The sequence below is a fragment of the Podarcis liolepis genome (assembly GCF_965112155.1).
Source record: "Podarcis liolepis genome assembly, chromosome: Z".
In the NCBI taxonomy this organism is placed as follows: Eukaryota; Metazoa; Chordata; class Lepidosauria; order Squamata; family Lacertidae; genus Podarcis; species Podarcis liolepis.
In genome coordinates this window covers 43,516,286-43,538,683 of record NC_139570.1, presented here as the reverse complement: position 1 = coordinate 43,538,683, position 22,398 = coordinate 43,516,286, and the positions used below count along the sequence as shown (strand labels likewise).

Below are 22,398 nucleotides of genomic sequence, written 5' to 3'. Positions count from 1 at the left end.
ATTAACAGGGACACATTACCCTGTCTCTTTCCCAACTGAGGTCATCACATAAAGTGACTAGGACCAGTTTATGTGCCAAAGCCAGGCCCAAACCCCAGTTGAAATGGATGTAGGTCAGCAACCACCTCCTCAAGAACCTTGCTCAAAAAAGGGAAGTTGGTGGGAACTTCCGGGAGAGATGCATGGCAGTTCAGAGATCATACTGGTAGCTTCAGCTGACTGAAGATAATTACATGGTGACTGATAATAGCCAGACAGATAGTCTGGATCTATTAATCACTCTGGAGATACCTCAAGATGCTTGGATCAAAGCCATATTTCTGCTGTCTATGCTTTACGGTTTGGACAGGAATTATAACAAACTGGCAAGCCAAGGAGAATGATATGGTACTTAAACGCCATGCAGTCACCTGAAAACAGGTAATAAGAATTACACCCTCTTTTTTCCTTTTTTTTTTTTAAAAAAAAACCTTTAAAACATATTTGGGACAAGGAAGAGACCCCTCCTCCATCTGCTGGGAAAAATCTGAGTACCACCTTCTGTTGCTGAAAAAAATTGTTAAAAGTAGCTAGAGCAAGGTGGAAAGCTTGGACAAGAAAGATTAAAATGGATGATAGGAATACTAGTATCGTTTTCTTTATCTGGAGCAAATTCAGAGAATGTTGCTATTAAAGTTATGGTATTACCTCTGGAGAAAGACTGGGGAAAAAATGAAAATGGAATGTCGTAGAGGAGATCAGGATACTATTGTAAGCACAACAGGAAATGGAATACAGCAGGTCATGGAACTGAATATATGAAACTGGACATGAATGAGCAGCTATATAATGAGAAAAAAATGGAATACTAAGGAGACTTTAATATGGACATGGATGGAAGAATTTAGTATTATTATATATTGCATAATGGTGTTGGGAATTAATAGAGGTAAAATTAAAAGGGGAAAAATGGTTAATAAATAACAATTAGGGAACCTACCTTGGACTTTATGTAGGAAAAGGAAATGAATTATTCTGAGACACTTTAACTTAAAATAAATATTGTTTAACAGAAAGTGAAGTTGGATGTTCCCATGGACCGAAAGTTTTAACTAATCATATTTTCTTCTTTTCTGTAAAGATGGAAAATTTGAAGTTCCTCTTTGGTATTTTTTACTAATCTTTCCTTCCCTTTCTTTATTTTATCTTTCTATTTCTTTCCTCTCTTTTTCTATTGTCCCTTTATTATATTCTTCCGTTTTTCACCTTTGTTTTGTAGCTGCAATTTTACTGTATTATGGGAAAATCTCAATTAAAAATCATGAATTTGTGTGTGTGTGTGTGTGTGTGTGTATTGGCAACTGACCTGTGGTTACCTAAGTTCTCGGAATCTATAGAATGGTTTTGTCACTGCCTCCTTTGAACAGGCAGAGACCAACCCCCTCTTGTAAAGATGCATTGGCCATGTCTCTGGCCCAGACAGCTGTCTCCTCTCTGCTGGATTTTATCAGCCAAGAGGGGCAAGGGTCCAGATTACAGGTAGTAACCCAAATCAATCCAAGTGCCTTGTCCACATCCTTGAGCTGCATCAACTGAAACTCATCCAATACAACAGGACTAGACAGTGCTCTGGGCACCCCATGAGAATGACCTGCTATAACAGCAGAATCAATGTCTTAATGAATGCAAGTGATTTCATCCTCAAAATGCTTGGCAAACAAATCACAGTGAGTGACCATTGGTTCCACTACTTTTGGGGGGGGCACTCTGCAAAAGGCCCCACACTACCTGGAAAAGCTCTGCTGGGTGGCATAGTGAGGTGGTAGCAAAGTATGCCTTCTTTGCTGTCTTCACTGCCACTGAGTAAGCTTGAAAATACACACTACCAGGGTTCGGTTGTATTCATCTGGAGTTTTCCTGACATGCATTCGAGCTTTCTCCTAGATTGCTTCTTTACCCCAAGCTTGGAAATATACGGGCTCTATGAAATGGGTAAGGGTGTTCAGGGGTAATTGTGTCTGCAGCCTGAACCATTGGATGTTCCACAGATCGTCCAGGGCTTTGACCAGCTATATCGGCTGGATTAAACCCCAGAGCTGTTTGGAAACCACTCGGATTCATCAACCTCCAAGGGCAGACCATCCTAAAAGGTTCCCCTGTCTCTGCATAGTGGAAATGGTGCTGTAACATTTCAAACCCACATAGCAGGAGCCACATATCTAAAGTGCTCCAAGTGGCTCCAGTTTCAGTGCCTGGCAATACATGCTGCATGGCATGCATGGCTCTGGGAACCCACAATTTGGCACTCATGGTAATGCCTGTTCATCAAGCAGGCTTCAGGGATTGTGAGGCTCTAGGTTTGAAAGGGGCTGGTTCTGCTGGAGAATCTGGCTCGGAGCATGCATTCTCCAGGGATCCCAGTTTCTCATGACTGACAGGCTCTACTGACAGCCTGTGAACACAGTGATCAAGTTTTATTGGCTGGGGTCAGTTGTTTTAGGGGGAGCTCTAACAAAAGCAAAGTGCAGAGCAAACTTGCTAGTTGTTGCTGGACTTCTTTTCTTCTTTTGCAACCCACAAGGCTCCAGAATGTGGGGTCAAAAATTGCCTTCACTCTGATTTGGCTTCATAATGATGTCATGGAATGACAACTGAAGCCAGGTCTTGGTGGAGGCAAGTTTTGTATTTATTCTGCAGCTTTGTAGGTTACAGGAAATTGGCAGCCAGGAGCATTGCTGCTGCCACTGACAGGACCATAATAAACAGCTGGAACATGCATTGGGACATGCATTGGGATATTCACACAACTATTTTCACCCCTCCCACCCACCAGTTCTCAAAAAGGATGTATGATGACTGAAGTATGATAGGTTGTTTGAAGTAACCAACTCTTGTATGCCATTAATGCAAGGGGAAGAACTCCACCACCTCTACCTTTCCTTTCCCTTCCTTATGCTTTTCCTTGTCTGCTTCCCTCCTTGCTTGCTTGCTTGCTTGTGCTATTTTCCCTTAAATCCACAATGCCATCTTGTGGCGGCAAGCAATGAAAACATCTAAAGGACCAAGTCATGGCAACAATACTCAGGCACTTTCATTTGACTCTGAATGCAGCCGTGTGTGTGCTTGTGGGGTAGGGGAAGCATTTGGCGACAAATGCTAAGCAAATAGATCTTCAACCATAGAGAAGCAGGGGTAGAGTGATTCATTCTATAAAATCATAAGATAGGCACTTATGGATCAGACCAGCATCCCATCTACTCCAACATCCTATTCTCTCTCTCTCTCTCTCTCTCTTTTGGATATATTTTTAATTTGCTTTTCTGTTTTGTCATATCATCAAAGCATACTGTATTATATACAGGATAATAAGAAAAAATAAGGGACACAGGAGGTGCTGTGGTCTAAACCACTGAGCCTAGGGCTTGCTGATCAGAAGGTTGGCGGTTCGAATTCCCACAACGGGGTGAGCTCCCGTTGTTCGGTCCCTGCTCCTGCCAACCTAGCAGTTCGAAAGCACATCAAAGTGCAAGTAGATAAATAGGTACCGCTCCAGCGGGATGGTAAACGTTTCCGTGCACCGCTCTGGTTCTCCAGAAGCGGCTTAGTCATGCTGGCCACATGACCTGGATAAACTGTCTGTGGACAAATGTCAGCTCCCTTGGCCTATAGAGCGAGATGAGCGCCACAACCCCAGAGTCATCCGCGACTGAACCTAATGGTCAGGGGTACCTTTACCTTTAAGAAAAAATAACATAAATATAAGACATATGTCAGAGCTGCTTGAAGATCCTAGCTCACAGAGGATCACGCTAGCCAGCGATCATTAAGTAAAAGTCTTTATTGAGTTACAGTTTCCATTCTCACGCTGCTGCGCGCAACTCTACGTCTAGTAGCTAGATCGGCGAAGCTCCGTCTGAGTCTCCGCCCCGTGTGCACCAACTTAATACCCTAGCCCGGCTCCACCTTTTCCGCCTGACTGTCCTCCTCTGGGTCCCTCTACCCCCCGGGGTCTCTTCCTTCCGGGATTCTTCTGACGCTGACCCCCCGGACCCTCCTGTCTCCTTGCGCCGGGCTTTAGGACCTGGCTCCCTTTCCGGGCTGCTTACTGCGCCACCTTCCTCTGCATTTGAACTTGGCGCGCGAGCCCAACCTTCCACTTTCCGCTTAACCGTTTCTTCGCTCCCCGATGGAGGTGTGGCCACTCCTGACTCGTGCCCTCCCTCCTGTGGTGAGCTGCCAGCGCTTGCCCCCTGGCTCCTTTCCTCTTCCCTGCTCTCTGGCGGTGACGCTGGTCCCGATTTCCAACTGCTCTCCTCTGAGTCCCCTCTGGCTCTATCTTCCTGGGGTGCCCCCCTAGACTCCCCCCTTGCCCTGGCCACTGGTGCTCCTTTCTGTGAATCCTCTGATTCACTGGAAAGACTCGGAGATCTCGGGTCGTCGTCATCACTCATCTTTTCTTCTGCCTCCTCCCCTTCGCTCTCTGTTTCATCCCTTGCCCTTGCCTCTGCTCCTAAACCCCTGACAACATATATAAATGAATATTAGTAGTAACATAACTTACTCCTCCGATTTGTTTGACTCTCATAAACCTTACTTTTGACTCCCCTTCCACTCTTTCCTTAGTTTCCTAACTGCTATCTTTTCAACTGCATTTTCTTACTCTACTAAGTTTTTTTCATTACCTTATATAACCTCTACTGCTGAGTATTTTTTGGCAGCCTGTCATGCTTATTTTTTTGTTCTAATGTTTTTCCATATAATCTATATAAAATGTCCAACCCTCTTTTAATTTTTTGTTGTCTTTGTTTCTGAATCTATTTGTTATGCTGGCAAGTTCTATATATTCTAATAATTTAAGGTGCCGTTCTTCATGTGGCAGTACTTCATCTGTTCTCCACTTTTGAGCTACCAGAATTCTGGTAGCTGTGGCCGCATACATCCATAGAGTAATTTGATTTCGTGCGAGTTCTGTTGTTATTATTCCCAGAAGGAAAGCTTCTGGGTTTGGGGTAAACATTCTTCTAAACATTTTCTTAAGTTCATTATACAGCATCTCCCAAAATTCTTTTATTATTCCACAAGACCACCATGAATGATAAAATGTGCTGCTTGTTTCTTTGCACTTCCAGCATAGATCACCTTTAGAACTAGGCATTTTGGCTAATTTGCTTGGTGTCAACTATCACCTGTGGCTACCACCTGATTCTTGCAACGTCCATTTTCACTGGGGACCTGAGCATTGCAGTAATGCAGTGTGGGCATTATTGTGGCATGGATAACGGGCAGATCATCTCCTTAAGTTCATAAGAAGAGCTCTAATGGATCAGGCAAAAGGCCCATCTAGTCCAGCATCCTGTTCCCTCAGTGTCCAATCAGATGCCTCAATGGCAAACTGACAAGCAGGACCTGGCTGCATCAGCAATTTCCTCATTTGTGTTTCACAGCAGCTGGCATTCAGAGGCAAACTGTTTTGGATACTGGGAAGCCTGGGAGGGTATCACCACTCTTCCAGAAGGCAGGACTCCATCCTACAGGTTTATATTACCAGGAAGTTTTCTATCTCTCTCTTTGTAGCAGCCATTTACTGTAGGTGTTTGCAGAAGGTTTTGATGTCCTCCCTCCCTGCTTTACCTGACCTTGAAAGCCACTTTCTGGGGCTATTAATCAGCCAAACAAAAAGCATGGGAAATCCAAGCCATCAACCCACATCACCTAAAGGCTGAGGTTTTGTTTTGTTTTTAAAGACCCACCCTACGTTCTTTTGTCTCTCGGTGAATTTTTGTGCCCAGTTTCAAGAGCCCTGAGGTATTGCCAGGCTCAAGCGTTGGCAAGGTGAGATGGACAAGGATGGAGAACAGAAGGCTGACATGTGTTGGAGGGGGTTGAGACTAGGGAACAGAGGCTGGAGGAGGCAGTTACTTCCCTCTCCCAGGATGTGCCTACTCTGGTTGGAGAATCCACCCCAGCTAGAGATTAATGGGAATACAATCTGGGGAGGGAATCAACCAGTATGCTGTAGTGGTTAGAGTGGTAGACTAGGACCTGGGAGACCAGGGTTCAAATCCTTAGTTGACCATGGAGCTGACTGGGTGACCTCACAGGTTTGTTGTAAGGATAAAATGAAGAGGAGAACTATGTGTGCCACCTTGAACTCCTTGGAGGAAAGGTGGGACACAAATATAACAAACAAACAATCAAACAAAATTAAACCAATTGCTAGTAGTGGGTGAATGAGAGTCAGAAGGGGGTGGGTCACAGACTGGTTGTCTAGGACTCAGTGAATTGTCACATTCCCCTGTGATGTAGTGAGCACTTGCATGCTTAACAGTCTCAAAATGCTTGGCAGGTGGGCATGTTAACTCATTGGGATGCCACTGCTTCCATACACCTCTGAATTCTTCGCCCTGATCTTGCATTCCATCAGCTGGAAGTGCTACTTCTGGCCTGCCTAGTCTTGCCTTTCTAGTCACTAACCTGAGCATAATGGCTGCTGAGACTTGCTAACTGTTGCTGAGCTTGTAATTCTACTCTATCTCAATAAAGATATATGCCTTAATCTCAAGTAAGAGTCACTGTTGTGGGATCCAGGACACCATAGCCATTTTGAAATCTGACCACAGGCAGTTTTGATTCTTTTATTCCCCCCTTCTCTGTTTAATTGCATTGGCAGTCAGTTAAGGTCCTTTTTGGCTGGAATGGAATTTGGATAAGCATTTGCTGATACTTCAGTAAAAGTGAAGCTCTGATCAATACCCTGTCTTCCCTATTTCCCTCTAGAGTAGATGAGGATGGGACATTTTTCATCCCAAGGGCCGCATTTCCTTTGGGGCAACTTTTGCGAGGCCACATACCAGTGGGGCCAGAGATGAAAGTGGGGGGGGCAACAAATGTCAGTGTTACCTTTGCATTAGTTTCTACACACATTCTCCCACCCCTTTCCATCCTCAACCCAGGTGAAATAGAGGCATTATCAGAGTTAAATGACTCATTTCAGCCAGGAGAAAGCACTCAAGGTGGATGCAAAGCAGAAGCACCAAGGGCCATGGGCTGGGTAGAAGAGTGGCTAGCGAGGACCTGTAGCATGTGAAGAGCCTCAAAGGACAGACAGAGAGGCTACAAGAACCACATTTGCCCCCTGGGGTTGAGGTTCCCCACCCCTGTTCTTCATTGTCTGCCAGTAAGAGTACACATTCAGGATAGTGACTGGCAGTAGTTCTCTAGGTGTTCAGACAGGGAGTCTCTCCCAACTCTGCCTGGAGGTGTTGGGGATTAAACCTGTGGCCTTCTGCATGCAAAGCAGGTGTTTTACCACTGAGCTATAGCCCTTCCCCGATGCTGTAGCAGTGGATTTCCTGCATTTGCTGGGGCCTAGACTAGATGACCATTGGTGCTCACTCTGACTCTACAGTTCTGTGATTCTAATGTACGCACATATTTATCAGTCAGCTGATAAATGAGTCTTTTTAAATCCACACTCCCATCTTCCCATTTTCTCCCCACTGCTAATGGTTCCCCATGTCTGGCACAGGATGCCTATGGTACCCTTGTCACAAACATCTGGAGGGATGCATGGCATGAGAAAACATAGATTTTGACAAGGGTGCTGAGCAGGCAAGTGGGAATGAGGCTCCACATTATGGGCTTAAAGGTAAAGGTAAAGGGACCCCTGACCATTAGGTCCAGTCGCGGACGACTCTGGGGTTGCACGCTCATCTTGCTTTATTGGCCGAGGGAGCCAGCGTACAGCTTCCAAGTCATGTGGCAAACAAGGGCAGCACACGGAAATGCCGTTTACCTTCCCGCTGGAGCGGTACCTATTTATTTACTTGCACTTCGTGCTTTCAGACTGCTAGGTTGGCAGGAGCAGGGACCAAGCGACGGGAGCTCACCCCATCACGGGGATTCGAACTGCCGACCTTCTGATTGGCAAGTCCTAGGCTCTGTGGTATAACCCACAGCACCACCCGCATCCCACTTTTTTATTATGGGCTTTCATATGGTTAAATGTGTGTGCAGGGGCTGGGGGGTCCGCCAGTGTCAGTGAAGAAGACCCAGATTGAATCCATGGCATTTCCAGGGTTTTTTGTTTTTAAAAAAGAACAGGTAGCAGGGTGATGGGGAAAGCTCTCTGAAACCATTGAAGAGCTGCTGACAATTGGAGTAGAGAATCTGTGGTGATTGGACAGATAGCATGACATAGTGTTAAGGCACCTTCCTATGCCTCTGCTTCACATGAAATGAGAAGACAGGAACGTTAAGATGTCCCTAGTACCTGGAAAACCTTGAGGGCTGGGTGAATGGCACGCTGTGTGATAATCAACTTAAACTCCCTAGTATATTACAACATATGAACCAAAGAGAAGTCTTGCTGGATCAAGCCAGTGGCAGCATCCTTTTATCACAGTGGCAAACCAGATGCCTTTGAGGAACCTGGAAGCAGGACCCAAGTGCAACAACATTCCCCTACTGTGGTTTCCAGCAACTGGTAATCAGAAACATTATTACCTCCAACTGTGGAGGCAAAGCAAATGGACTGGCAACCACTGATAGCCTTTACCTCCATGAATTTGTCTAATCCTTTTTTAAAGCTACCCAGGTTGGTGGCCATCATTGCCTCATACTATGCATGGTATTAAGAAGCACTTCCTTTCGTTTGTCCTGAATCCTCCAACACAGCCAAAAGCTAATCACCGTATTCCCCAAACCTGTGTTCTTGGTGGGCTGCAGCTCCCATCATTACTATTTGTTATGCTGGCTGAGACTGATAGGAGTTGGAGTCCAATAACACATCAAGGGCACCTATGATGTAGATGTCTGAGTTACCAGATTCAGTAAAGAGAAGGTTTGGAGAGCTCTCATACTCTTCCCAAACCCCATTCTCAACTATTAAGTTTCAAATTCTGCCTGCAGCCTACTCACCATCAGAGCTGCTCCCTGCCCCCCACAAGCCCTCACAAGCTGCTTTTTCTGGCAAAGAAATAGAAAGACCTGATGTGAAGTTAGTCTTATTCACCCACTATGGCAACTAGGGCCTCATTGGGCAGGAGATGGGTGGGGGGTAGAGGGCTTAGGGGAGGCATTAGCACCCTGGAGGATTGCCTTCTTTCCCCCACAAGCTGGTTCCTCAATCAATGTGTCTTGGTCACACTCCAGTGTGACGTGAAATTATCAGAACTGACTGTTATAGTCACTGATATGATCCTGGCACCCAATCCGTTGTTCACTGGGCAAGACAGATTATGGGTCAGATTGAATACCACTGTTCTTATGGTAAAAACAGATCTTGCCCCATTCCAAACAAAACATTTCTCATCTTTCTTAAATTGTTAGAAAATCTATTTTGTTTTGTTCTTTAAAAAAAAAAGAGAGAGAGAAAGAAGGGGAAATATATCAGAGAAACACCAGAAACCAACTGCCTTTTTTCATCTGCTGCTTGATAAAGTAGAGGCTTCAACCTGGGGACAAATCAGGCAGCTCGGGGCCTTGAATACAAAATCCAGGGCTGTGTTATTTGCCCCCAAATCCAGCTGTTCTTGCTGAAGTGTCAGAAAAGTTCATCTGAGGATATGCAAACATCTTTACATTAAACAGATGCCTCAGCATCCTATACAGAGAAGGAGGATATGAAAAACAGTGCAAATTCCAGGGGACAATCAACATTTGTATGTGTGCATTGTGGAGGGTTGAACTGGTGAACTTTGAAGTGGAGAAAGTGTTATTTATTCAGAGCTGTAGCGGGTTTGGTGGCCTCCCCCAGATACCTAAAGGACTTGTTGAGATAAGGCAGGCAGCCCTCTGCCTTCTGTAGCAGACTGTGGTGCAGACTCCTCTGCCATTAGATGTGCCTCTTGCCAGGAAAGCAGTGCAATAGATTCCCTTGTCAGTTACATTGCCTCTGATTAATACAAATGTACAAGGCGGTTGATCCCAGAGAGTACCCTGTGGATTTATTTGCATAATTACAGCAGAATGTGCCCCTCCTGGTGACTTGGTCGCATGATACATATTTATTTGTGCATTTTTGTGCTGCCAACCAAGCCTAATTATATTCTTTCTCCTCTCTTCTTTCTGGAAAGAACCATAACTGCTCCAATGAGACATTATTTCAAGATGACACTGGCATTTGCAAAAGGACAACTGAGCAAGGCCTGTTTTCATAGCAGGCCCAGTGCTGGTGGTCAACATAATTAGGGGACTTACTCAGGGCCAGTGTCATGGACATAGCTTCCCACAGTCCAGAGGAACAGTCCAAGCAGGGGGGAAGGCAGGCAGTCAGAAGGGGGAGATAGAGACGTGCCTTTCTCTCAGCCAGCCAAAAGCAGTGGGTTAGAGTCCCCCTTTCCAGAAGGAGGCGGGAATGTACCTTATGAATACAGTGAGATTGGGCTGGATGCAGGCCAACCCTCTGGCGAGCGGCCATTAGTCACCTCTCAGGGGAGGGGAGAATCTTCAGCAGAAGAAGGGGTGGGAGCTGACCCTGAAAGTCTAAGAGTTTGCAGAAGAACAAAGGTCAAAGAGAGGCATCAATCAAAAAGGAGGAGGGGTGGACACTTTCCTGTTTCCTCTCGGAGATGCGATGATGGCTCAGATGCTTCAATTGAATTGCGATGGATAGTTGCTAGTGTGTGTGGCTCTGAGGCTAATGACTATATACAATAAATCTTATTGTAATTACCACCACTGTGTGCTGTTTATCTATGCCAATAGCCTGCCAGCTCCTGCCAGCTTGAAGCATCTCCACTCTCCACATCAGATGGCCAGGAAAGAGTCGGGATGTCCGAAGAGCAAGGAGCAGCTGGAGGCGCGCTGAGGGGGGCAGGGGTGACGGGCACTGAAGCTGACCCCTATATGGTAACAATATTTGAAACTTAAATCACAGCTCGATCATCTAGCAGGAGCTTTTGGGGAGCAGAACAAGCAGTTAGCTCAAGAACAGGACTTGCAAATGTCTAAGTCTCTAGTTGGCCCTCCCCCCAAGTTTCCTGGGGAAAATTTGGACTATTTATCGTTCAGGGTGGGATTTCTTTGGTTCATGAAGATTAAAGGTAAAGGTACCCCTGACCGTTAGGTCCAGTCACAGACAACTCTGGGGTTGCACTCTCATCTTGCTCTATAGGCCAAGGGACAGCTTCCGGGTCATGTGGCCAGCATGACTAAGCTGCTTCTGGCAAACCAGAGCAGTGCATGGAAACACTGTTTACCTTCCCGCCGTTGCAATTGCCTGTGAGCCAGAAAACGGAAGTTGACTTCCTGTTTTGTTTCCGTTTTCGCCAAATCAACTTTTTATTTTAAAAGCTTCCAATTTTCTCCTTAAATAAGATTTAGATCCAAAGACCTTGCTGGAAAATCTACTGCTTTCGGTGACAACTTGTGGCTTTGACTGTAGGGTTGTGGTGAAGCCGTGAGCAATCTCAACTGCTTTTCCTCCCCCGCTCCACTCACCTCGTGGCAGCAGCGGGTTCACAGGAGGTTGCGGGAGTATAATCGCTCCACTGGTCCTCTCAATGCTCCACTTCATCCATGGGGTTCTCTAGGGGGGTGCCTAGCCCTGGCACTCTCCCCTAATGCCCAAACAGCCTCAGAACGGTCTCCCTTTAATCAGACGACATGAGCTGCTCCACCATTTCCGATCCACAGCAGACCGGAAGTCCCCCAATTTTTTAAAAAGATTATGTTGCAATTCCACCACATGTGATAAAACATGCCTTCCTTCTCTTTACACTTCCAACATTTATTGGAGCCTGTTCTATACATTTTTGCCATTTTTATGGGCATGATATACCATCGATTTCCCTCAACTTCCTCTTCTGGTTCTTTACATAATAACTTCTCCTGCCTGTTTTATTATATCTTAATATTGCATTCTTTAGTTTGAACTTTGTTCCATTCTTGTAATTACCACCACTGTGTGCTGTTTATCTAGGCCGGCAGCCTTCCAGCTGCTGACAGCCAGACAAGCAAGCTAAGTAAGCTATGGCTTAGAGCAGGGTTAGCTCTGGAGGTCTGGAGCTCTCCATAGCTGACCTGAAGTATCCAGGTTTACCTGGCCCCCTCCAGGTTTGCCTGAATCTGCAGGTGGGTGAGAGTGGCTTAATTTTTTTATTTTTTATTTTTAAGAAGACTTATGTGTGCAGCATGCAAGCTTTAGCCTAATAGGAGCCAGCTGCAAATTATGGCTCTCTGGGGATCTGCCTTCCTCTGATCCTCATCCCCTCCCCCAATTAACCTCCATCTCCATGGCTCAGTAGTGGGACATCACCAAGACCGTCTCCCATGACATTCTTGATTCTGGTTTGGATCCTGAAATCTCAGAGTCTGGGATGCTCCTGATCAGGCAATCCTAGCTTAGAGCCTCAGATCATGAAGGTCCAGGTAGCAGCAGGGGAGGGCACCACTGTTTAGGAGGTCCCAAATTGAATTGACTACTGACATAGGGAATGAAACTAAAGAAGAGGTTGGATGATGCATTTTGTGGCTGCTGATTCTGATGCTGTTACCCTTCACTACCACTTCTGTCCGTGCTTCATTTCCTGAAGTCCCATAACCTTGAGATCAGATTCCTCTTCCTGAAGGGATAAGGCTGAAGTCTGGAGGAGTAGATGTGAGTCTTTTCTTATATTTGGGTTTTGTCACACATGTGGGGTTAAGCAGGGCATCTAGATTACCTGGTGCCACTTTGACTTAGATTTAAACTCTAGTGCATCTCCTATTTGGAAACCAGCTGCTTTTGTGAAGTCTGTTACATTTTGGGTGGCATGTATTTGGGGAAGAAGCTTCCTCATTTGTTCTTCTAATGAAACCTGCATGTTCCCCATAGGCATTAATGCCTTTGCAGTATTTGCAAAACCAAACAAGAAGGATTTCATGTGTCCAAGTGGGAAAGGAGACCTACCAAGGGAGAGGTCCAAGTTTAGGGTGATATAGTCAATAGAAGATTTTACCACATGTTGGCAACAGTTTCTTCAGTAAAACAGAAAAGCTGATATATGAGCCAATACATATTAATATTGTTTAAATTGTGCAAAACACACACACAGAGTAGCAACAGCCCTATAAGGTTTACATGAGTAAAAGAACAAGCCAACTAAAAGATGGTTTGGCTTTTATCAGAGGTTCTGCACTGTGTCTTTTCCCAGCTGTGAATTGATGGGGGAAAGCTGGTATGAAGGTATGGAAAGAACAATAAGCAATTCATTTCCTACTCTCCCCCCCCCCGCCACTGACTCAAAACACTATTTGAGGTTAAGCAACAAAATGTCCTGTGGAACCTTAAAGACTAACACATTTATCATGGCATATGCCTCCATGGACTAGAATTAGATGCATACGGTATAATTCTCATTGGCAAGTATATACAGTGGTACCTCTGGTTACATACTTAATTCGTTCCGGAGGTCTGTTCTTAACCTGAAACTGTTCTTAACCTGAGACACCACTTTAGCTAATGGGGCCTCCCACTGCTGCCGTGCCGCCGCCGCCCGATTTCTGCTCTCATCCTGAAGCAAAGTTCTTAACCCGAGGTACTATTTACCTTTATAATATATTTGAAACACAATAAAACAGACAGTGATGCAAATAGCCACTGCACCAGGGCAAATATATATGTGAGGCTCCCACCGTTTGTTCTCTGATGTTCCAGCAAATGCCATTCTGCTACTGAGTCTACTGGGACATGAGTCCATTGAGTGACGAAGAAGCTAGACCAGCCAGGAGTTCCTCCCTGGGTGGTGGCCATTGCTCCTGTCTCTCATAGCCCCAGCCCTGGTGGCAGATGCAGGAAGTGCTGGGGGAAATGAAGATAGTCCATGCCTCCCTCCCAGTTCTCAGATGCTTCAAGTGCCACCAAAGATGTCCACCATAGAGCATTCTGAGGGAATGAAATGTTTTCCTGCTGGCTTGTTTCTGATGCCAATTCTGTGCCCATTTCTTCCTTTGTATAGGAACTGATCTTCTAGTCCTATGCAGAATGGCAAAGGGATTTGCTGGCAGGTGACAGAATACATCACACTGGAAGATAAGCAGGTGGATTGATCTTTGGTGTTGCGGTCTACATTATTAGATGTTGCAATAGCAGTGCCCTAGTAAATGTAGGAAGAGAGTTAGCATATAGGTTTGTTTATGTTTGTCTCTATTATGTGGCTTTTTGAGTAGTTTAAACATGTGGTTTGCTGTAGCCTTCACTAACTCTGTCACTCGTTAATAAACCCACATGGCTTGAGCTGGTTGGATTTTGCATTATTATTTTTTTGGAGAAACTGTTGTTCTGTGGACCAAAAGAGAATCCTGGGATATTTTTAGGTAGCCCTTGGCGCTGGGCAACCTTCCAAGAGATGCATTCTGGTGGTGGGTGGTGCCAGAGGTAAAAATTGGGGAACTGGATGAGACTCTCATCTTTTGTACAGTGGGCTGCATTCCAGAATGTGTTCATGCAAAAGCCAAAAAAAAGCCGTTCATGCAGCACCCACCAACATGCACAAACATCTCTCAATCCTGGCAATCAACAAGCATTATCACAGTTCAAGGAGACATATATTCCAGGCAGGCAAAAGCACTTGAGGGGAGCACGGAGCAGGGCTGGCAAAGGGTTGAGGTTCCTCACCTCTGCTTTAAATCATCAACAAATGCCTGAGAAGGGGGGCCACCAGGTGGCACGTTGGAAGATGGCTGAGAATAACATCTCTCTGACCCATACGAGGTACTAAGGGGCTGCTATGGGAAGTATGCAGCCTTCCTAAGCCTCCCCAGGATGCGGGGGGCTTCTGCCCTGCCAGCAGTGTTCACAATGCACCCCCTGATACGAGTGATGGGGGTGCCGAACACTTGGCACAAGGCCCTCGGTGAAGTCAGATCTTCCTGACGCCGATTCCAATCAGCGTGTGCTGGTTGCTTCAGCTTGGAATTATAATTGGAAACATTGGAAATGAAGCTGAAAGCACATACATCAAGTAAAGCTCGAAGATAAGACTGCTGATTAATGGATCTCTGCGACCAGGAGTGACGGACGGATAAGTAAATCTTCTGATGAATTACCATAAGGAGACTATGTTTGGAATGAAGGGGGGGTGGAGGAAAAAACTCTTTTTTTTTCAGCATGATGTGACATAAATAACCCTTCACCCCAGATAGAAACAAGATCGTTGCATTTTTATGAATCACAGGCAGGATTTTAAGAACTATGTGGGATGGATTAAAACAGGAAAGAAGACTGGAGAATAGTGAGAAAAGTGGAAAATTCTTATGACGCAGTTAAAATATGGCGTCTCGCTAAGACAGGCTTGTCGGAGGAAGAAGGACTGGGGGAGGAGAATCAGGACTGTTTGAAAGAGAAGGAATGTTGGAATGCAAGTTTGACCTGACAGAGCCCCCAGACTCATTTGATTTATTCGAAAAATAAAGGACAGATCGGAGACTAATCTTGTGTATGGAAGCATTGTACAGAGGCTGTCCCGGATCGATATGATTTTTGGAAGAGTACAAAATCCACATAGAATGCCAGCTTTTAACCTGCTTGTGAAAATCATCAGCGATCGCAAAGAAAGGAATTTATGATAACAACAAGAAGAGAAAGGAAGTAATAAAGGACTATCCGGATCAAACTGGACAGAACTGTCTAATGAAAGCAGTAAGATAAGTGATGCTGTTTTGGACTCGAGCGGAGCTTGATGTATGGGCACCCCCAACAAAATTTAAAATTTGGCTGTATAATTTGGAATTAATGTGATATGATAATGTGATGTGATTGGCCTGTTAATAAAAATTATTAAAAGAAAACAAAAACAAATGCCTGAGAAAATTAACTGAGGAAGCTATCTTAATCTGAGTCAGACCACCTACCCAGCTGTTGCCAACACCGACTGGCATTGGCTCCCCAGGGTTTCAGACAGGAGTCTTCCTCTGCTTTAACCGGAGATGCTGATGGCTGAATCTGGGAATTGTCTTTTTCTGGCAAGCAAAGCCTGTGCCCTACCACTGACCCATGATGCCTTCCTACCTTCTTAAGATCCTAAGAACATGAGAAGCATAGTGCAGCATCCTGTTCTCACAATGGCCAACCAGATGCCTGTAGTCAACCAAGAAACAGGACTCAAGCACAAGAGCACTCCCCCTCACCCCCATGGTATCTCTGACTGTGGAGGGAGGCAGAACACAGCCGCCAATGGCTAGTAGCTGCTGATAGCCTTATCCTCCATGAATTTGTCCAATCCTCTTTCAAAGCTCTCCAAGCTGGCGACCATCCCTGCCTCCTGTGGGAGTGAGTTCCACAGTTTAACAATATCATGCATGAAGTTCTTCCTTTTGTCTATCCTGAATTCTCCAGCATCCAGCTTATTGGATGTCCATAAATTCTAGTGTTCTTTGCTTTTACACAGTTTGGGAAATCTTTTACCCTTTCATTTTTGTGTTGATTTGTGTGTGCAGAAATCAATAACCACCCATTACCTTCTTCATCTTCAAATGCAACATCACCTTTCGAACAAATCCTAATAAAAAGTGCTACTGGAACTCTTGACCCATCCTTTCACATCTCACATCACGTCCCTCTAATAGGCTTGCACATTCTACTACAAGCATAAAAACAATTGCTTCACTTGTATTACTTTGCCTCCCAACAATGTCTGGATGGCTGATGAATGCATGGTTTGAATTTTGTCAGGCATATCCAACACTGATCCAACATTTTAAAGAAATCCACTTGCATTACTGTGTTAATTAGACATGTAGGGCCAGTAATGCATATGTAATCACATTGGGACTAGGCTTTCCACCTTTTCCTTATTTCAAGGAAAGGGTCTTTATATAGTATTGAAATGCATGTGTTCTTTTTCAAGTTAATGGTAAAATGATACATGGCAAGAAATAATATGTTTTCTTATTAAGAACTTTTTTTTTTTCAACTCTCCTCTTCAGCTGAAAAGACTCCTAGATCAGCTGCCAAGGATCAGTGAAAAGACAGTCCCTGCGCTCAGGCTCACAGTTTAAAAGGGACAATACACAAGGAAATACACGAATAACCGCGACAGGGTGAGCTCCCGTTGCTCAGTCCCAGCTCCTGTCCACCTAGCAGTTCAAAAGCACGTCAAAATGCAAGTAGATCAATAGGTACTGCTCTGGCGGAAAGGTAAACGGCGTTTCCGTGCGCTTCTCTGGTTCACCAGAAGTGGCTTAGTCATGCTGGCCACATGACCCGGAAGCTGTCTGCGGACAAATGCAGGCTCCCTCGGCCAGTAGAGCGAGATGAGTGCCGCAACCCCAGAATTGTACACGACTGGACTTAACTGTCAGTTATACAAGGAATGGGGATTGTGAGGGAGGAGGGGATATGTTCATGCAGAAACCGAGGAAACGAGGTAATGCAAATGTTGCCGGTTAGAGCAGAACTGATAGAGTTGCCCTGTTTCCCTCCTATCTGTCTGCTGCAGCCTTAGTCCTCTGGCTGCAAAAGTAAATGCTGTCTTTCAGTCCTCAGGGCACAGTTCATTCGTTAATGTATCTTTTTTTCTGATTTGGCAACCTTCTTGTGGCACAGGAGAAGTCAACAGGCACGATTGGTGGAGACAACCTGGAAGAAGCTGCACTGATGCTGTTCACAAGAGGCAATGAGCAGCAGAAGTTTCTGACAAACTCCACCACTCAAATGACAGCTCATTTGATATCTTGCCTCCTTGCTCCTTCCCTTATCCCAATAACATTTTGCGACTCATTAGGAAATGATCTATGACTATCCATCCCTGTGTCTTCAAAGCTACAATTTATAGCCTCTTGTATAATTAAAAAAAACACACAATTTGGTTACAATTGGTGTAGTGCTGATATGCAAGTGGGATGAAGCCCTCTGAGCTTCCAGGGAAGAAAGTTCCAGTGTGAGAGGGTTATTTTCTGAATTGCTGTCTCTGGGCGGAATTAAATTGCCTTGACACAGATACCCATTTTAATCTTAATACAATGACTCTAATTTCTTTGTGCCACATTGCATCAGGGAAATGAATTCAAAGAGGAGGGGGAAATACGTTTTTCAAATGAGAGTCACATCCTCTTTTAGGTGTATTACCTCATTGCCAGGGAGATAACAATGAGTCATCTCATTCCTGCTTTTATTGATAAATTCCATCCAACCCAGCCAATCCAATGAAAAGGTGGATGAGCTCATAAGGGTTCCTCCCTAGAAGGATCCATTTTTAGAGTGCTAGTTTCATGGATGGCTTACTTCAAAGCACCATCTGGAGCTATCCCACTAGCATAGGAGCAAACTCCTAGGGGACCAGGGGGTATTCAGACCCCAAATAAAATATTTGAGGGGACGGTCCCCCCCCCAAAAAATTGATGGGCATTGCCATTGTAAAATTGGTGTCCATGTGCCATACCCCTCTCACAATATTTGAACTTGTGGACATCCAACAAAGCTGAGTGCTGGAAGATTCAAGATAGATAAAAGAAAGGATATCTTCATGCAGCTCATCGTTAAACTATGGAATGCCTCACATGAGGCACAGATGGCCACCAACCCCAATGACTTTAGAAGAGGATTAGACAAAAGCATGGAGGAGAGGGCTATTGACGGCTACTAGCAATGATGACTATGCTCTGCCTCCAAAGTCAGAGGCAGTGATGCTTCTGAATGCCAGCTGTTGGAACCAACAGGAGGGGAGAGTGCTCTTGTGCTCAAATCCTGTTTGCAGGTGCACCACTGTGAGAACAGGATGTTGGACTAGATGGGCCATTGGCTTGATCCAGCAAGCTCTTAGATTCTTATGCCTACCCTGTTCAGTCCCAATGGATCATGACCTGAAACAAAACAACGGTCCACTTTAGAATCCCCAGTCTAGTGGGTTATTTTACAAGGTGGCCTTGTAGGTTATGTGCTATATCCATAGCACCCCTCCTATTTCATTTCTAAAATAGGGTATACAGCTGCCCACAATCTGAGAGGCTAGTGCACAGGGCTCCTTGCTGTCATGTGCATTGAATGCGTGTAAGGCAAGGCCCCTAGGAGGAACTAGGTTGTGTTCTCAGAGGGAATTGTATGGGGAAAGAATGGCTGCCGCTGTCCCTCCCCCTGCTCCAGGTGTGATATTAGCAGTTTAGAAGGAAAAACTTTAATGGGGGTGGGGTGGGGATGGATGTCTTAGAATTTTTCATAAAAAACCTGCCTCAGATTTGCATGGGATGGAGTTAGTCCCATTATCTCTGAAAACTGAGATAGACCAGATCTTAATGGGTCCTTCTCTCCATCACTTGGCACTGATGATCTTTGAGAATTATTGGAGAACAAGTGAAGTCCCTGCAGACTAGAGGCAGGCAAATGTTGCTCCAATCTTCAAAAAAAAAGGGGGGGGGGGAGAGGACCCAGGTAACTACCGACTGGTAAACTTGACATCGATACCAGGAAAGGTTGTAGAGCAAATAATTCAACAGTTGGTCTGTGAGCAGTTAGAAAATAATGATGTGATTACTAAGACCCAAAACAGGTTTCTTAAAAACAAGTCATGTCAAACAAATCTCATTTCTTTTTTTTGATGGCATTACAAGTTTGGTGGATTACAGTAAGAGTTTTGACAAAATAAAATAATTCCTTCCAGTAGCACCTTAGAGACCAACTAAGTTTGTTATTGGTATGAGCTTTCATCTGCCATGATATTCTTGCAAGGAGGCTGGTAAAATGTGGGTTGAACAAGGTAACTTAGGTGAATTTGTGGCTGGTTGGCTGACCAAACCCAAGGATTATGGTACTCATTAATGGTTCCTCATCATCCTCAAAAAAAATTAGATGTGAGGTGCTGCAGGGTTCTGTCCTAGGCCCATTGTTCAACATCTCCATAAATGACTTGGATGAAGGAATTGAGGGGATGCTCATCAAATTTGCAGGTGACACCAAACTGGGAGAGGTAGCTAATGCCACAGAAGTCAGAATCAGGATTCAATATGACCTTAACGGATGTGAGAATTGGGCCAAAATTAACAAAATAAATGTCAGCAGCGACAAAGGTATGGTTCTGAACTTAGACAGGACAAACCAGCTGCACCATTATAAGATGGAGGACCACCTGAAAAGGATCTTGGGGTCTTAGAAGAACACAAGTTTATCATGAGTCAACAGTGTGATGCAGCAGCAAAAAAAGAATGCTATTCTAGGCTTTATCAACAGAAGTATAGTGTACCAATCAAGGGAAGTAATAGTCCCGCTCTATTCTTCCTTGGTCAGAACACATCTGGAGCACACCTGAAATACTGTGTCCAGTTCTGAGTGTCATGATTAGAGAAGGATGTTGACAGGCTAGAACGTGTGTAGAGAAGGGCAAGCAAGATGACCAACGGCCTGGAAACTAAGTCTTATGAGGAATGGTTGAGGGCATTGTGTATGTTTAGTGTGGATAAGAGGAAACTGAGACTGATAGCTAAGTCATTTAAGACATTAATGGAATGACTGAATAGAGCTTATACCTCACATTCCCTTGCTCTCTCTTCCCTGCTTCTTTTCATACCGTTTTGCCCTTACTAAGACTAAGAACATAAGAAGAGCCATGCTGAATTAGGAAAAAGACTCACCTAGTCCAACATCCGCCTCTCATAGTGGCTAACCAGATGCCCAAAAGGGAAGCCAACAAGTAGGACCAGAGCGCAACAGCACACTCCCCTTTCATGCTTCCTGGAAACTGGTATTCAGAGAGTAACTTGCCTCCAACAGTGGAGGTAGAGCATAGTCACCACTGCTAGTGTCCATTGATAGCCTTAACTGCCATAGATTTGTTTAATTCCATCCAAGTTGGTGGCCATCACTACCTCTTGGGAGAACAAATTCCATAGTTTAAGTGTGCTATGTGAAGAAGCACTTATAGAATCATAGAACTGTAGAGTTGGAAAGGACGCCAAGGATCATCTAGTCTAACCCCTGTAATGCAGGTAAAGAATCTCTGGCAGATGGCCATGAAGGAAAGTCCACCACTACCTGAGGGAGTGTGTTCCACTGTTGAACAGCTCTTATCATCAATAAGTTATTCCTAATGTTTAGTTGGAATCTCCTTTATTGTCACTTGAATCTGTTGGCTGGGGCCCTTGGAGCAGCAGAAAACAAAGCTTGCTCCATTTCCCATGTGACAGACTTCCTTTTGTCTGGCCAGAATCCAGGGGTACCAATGTTGCATATAGAGACCTTCAAGCCAGGCTATACTAATCTCGTACCATGGGCTGTTATCTTTGTCTTGCAAAAACACATTCCAGAGTGTCTGCATAAGAAAGGGAGATGTGCCTTGCTCCATGTCCTAAACTCCCTTAGGTAAACCCATATAAGAAAAGGAATGCAAAGGGATCACATGCAAAGTGCAGCCAGGTGCTGCTTAGAGAGAGTTCTTTGTGTGATTGCTTAATGTATATGCAATTAAGGAAAGACCATAAATGGTATGCTAATAGGGCGATGTAGCCTAGGATTGGAAGGATTTTGCTGCAGTTTATGCATATGTAGTGCCTTAAGAGATAACAGAAATGTATATATGAAGGAGCCGGTCCCTTTATTAGGGGGCTCGGACTTTGGAAACTGATTCCTCTAAGTCAGCTTGCTGGCTAGCCAGGCAATAAACCTTTTGTTGTTCTTCATTTGCTGCGTGGAGTTTTCCTTCAGCCCAGACACTGCTGTTTTGCAACACCAACTTGAGTAAAATATTGGGTGGTGGGCAAGTAAGCCCCACCCTGCATAATCGATCACATGATGCAGTGCCCCCCCCACCATTTGCATGGCAATGCCCATTAACTTGGGGGGGTCCCCCTCAAATATTTTAGGGGGGGTGAAGGGACTTTGGCCTCTAGGAGTTGGCTCCTATGCCAGAATCTCTCACCATTCTGTATCTCTCTAAAAATATCCCTGTAAAAGCTTTTCTTTCTTGTGACCCCCCCCCCGCCCAAAGAGAGTACACGAGGCACTTAACCTGAGGCAACTTTGTGTGTCAAACCCTCCAAGAACACTTTAAGAACACAGTGTCTTTCCCCCTAAGGTGTAGGCTTGCTCACAATTTATTTCCCATAGAGTTTCATGTAACATCTTAGATAGAGGCTCCCCCTGTATGATCATCTGGCAGGGCCCTGATACATGTTCTTTTGCTATGAATGGCCAGGACATTTGTGACAAGGAACATAGCCTTTCTAACCAGAATAGGCCCAATTATATTGGGCAAACTTCCCAGTAATCACTGGATCTACTGACAAGCACGGAATCTCAGTAGTCCCATTTTGGGCCTTGCATGTAGGACATCCCAAGTTCAAATTCCAACATGCCCAGTTAAAGAAACCCCCTTTATCATAGCTTCCTCCCAGATTCAAATAAAATCAACATATACAGCCACAGCAGGGAGTCTTTTTCAGTGTGAGGGCTGCCTTCCCTTTCAGTCCACCTGAAGGTGGACTGAAGCATCTGCGTTGGGCAGCAGAATC

General features: G+C 44.9%; 1 long non-coding RNA gene across 3 annotated transcripts in view; it reads left to right on the top strand.

Annotated features, from left to right (window-relative positions):
- LOC310698644 overlaps positions 1–21,567 on the top strand; it is a 32,446-nt gene extending 10,879 nt beyond the window's left edge. The window contains exons 2-5 of one of the 3 annotated variants that reach the window (XR_014521650.1): positions 10,687–10,830; positions 13,920–14,001; positions 16,888–17,001; positions 20,180–21,567. This is a non-coding gene — a long non-coding RNA (uncharacterized lncRNA). Of the gene's footprint in view, positions 1–10,686; positions 10,831–13,919; positions 14,002–16,887; positions 17,068–17,506; positions 18,899–20,179 lie in introns of those variants that run through there. The other 2 variants (XR_014521652.1, XR_014521651.1) reach the window with 2 other exon arrangements.
- The last annotated feature ends 831 nt before the right edge of the window (positions 21,568–22,398 follow it).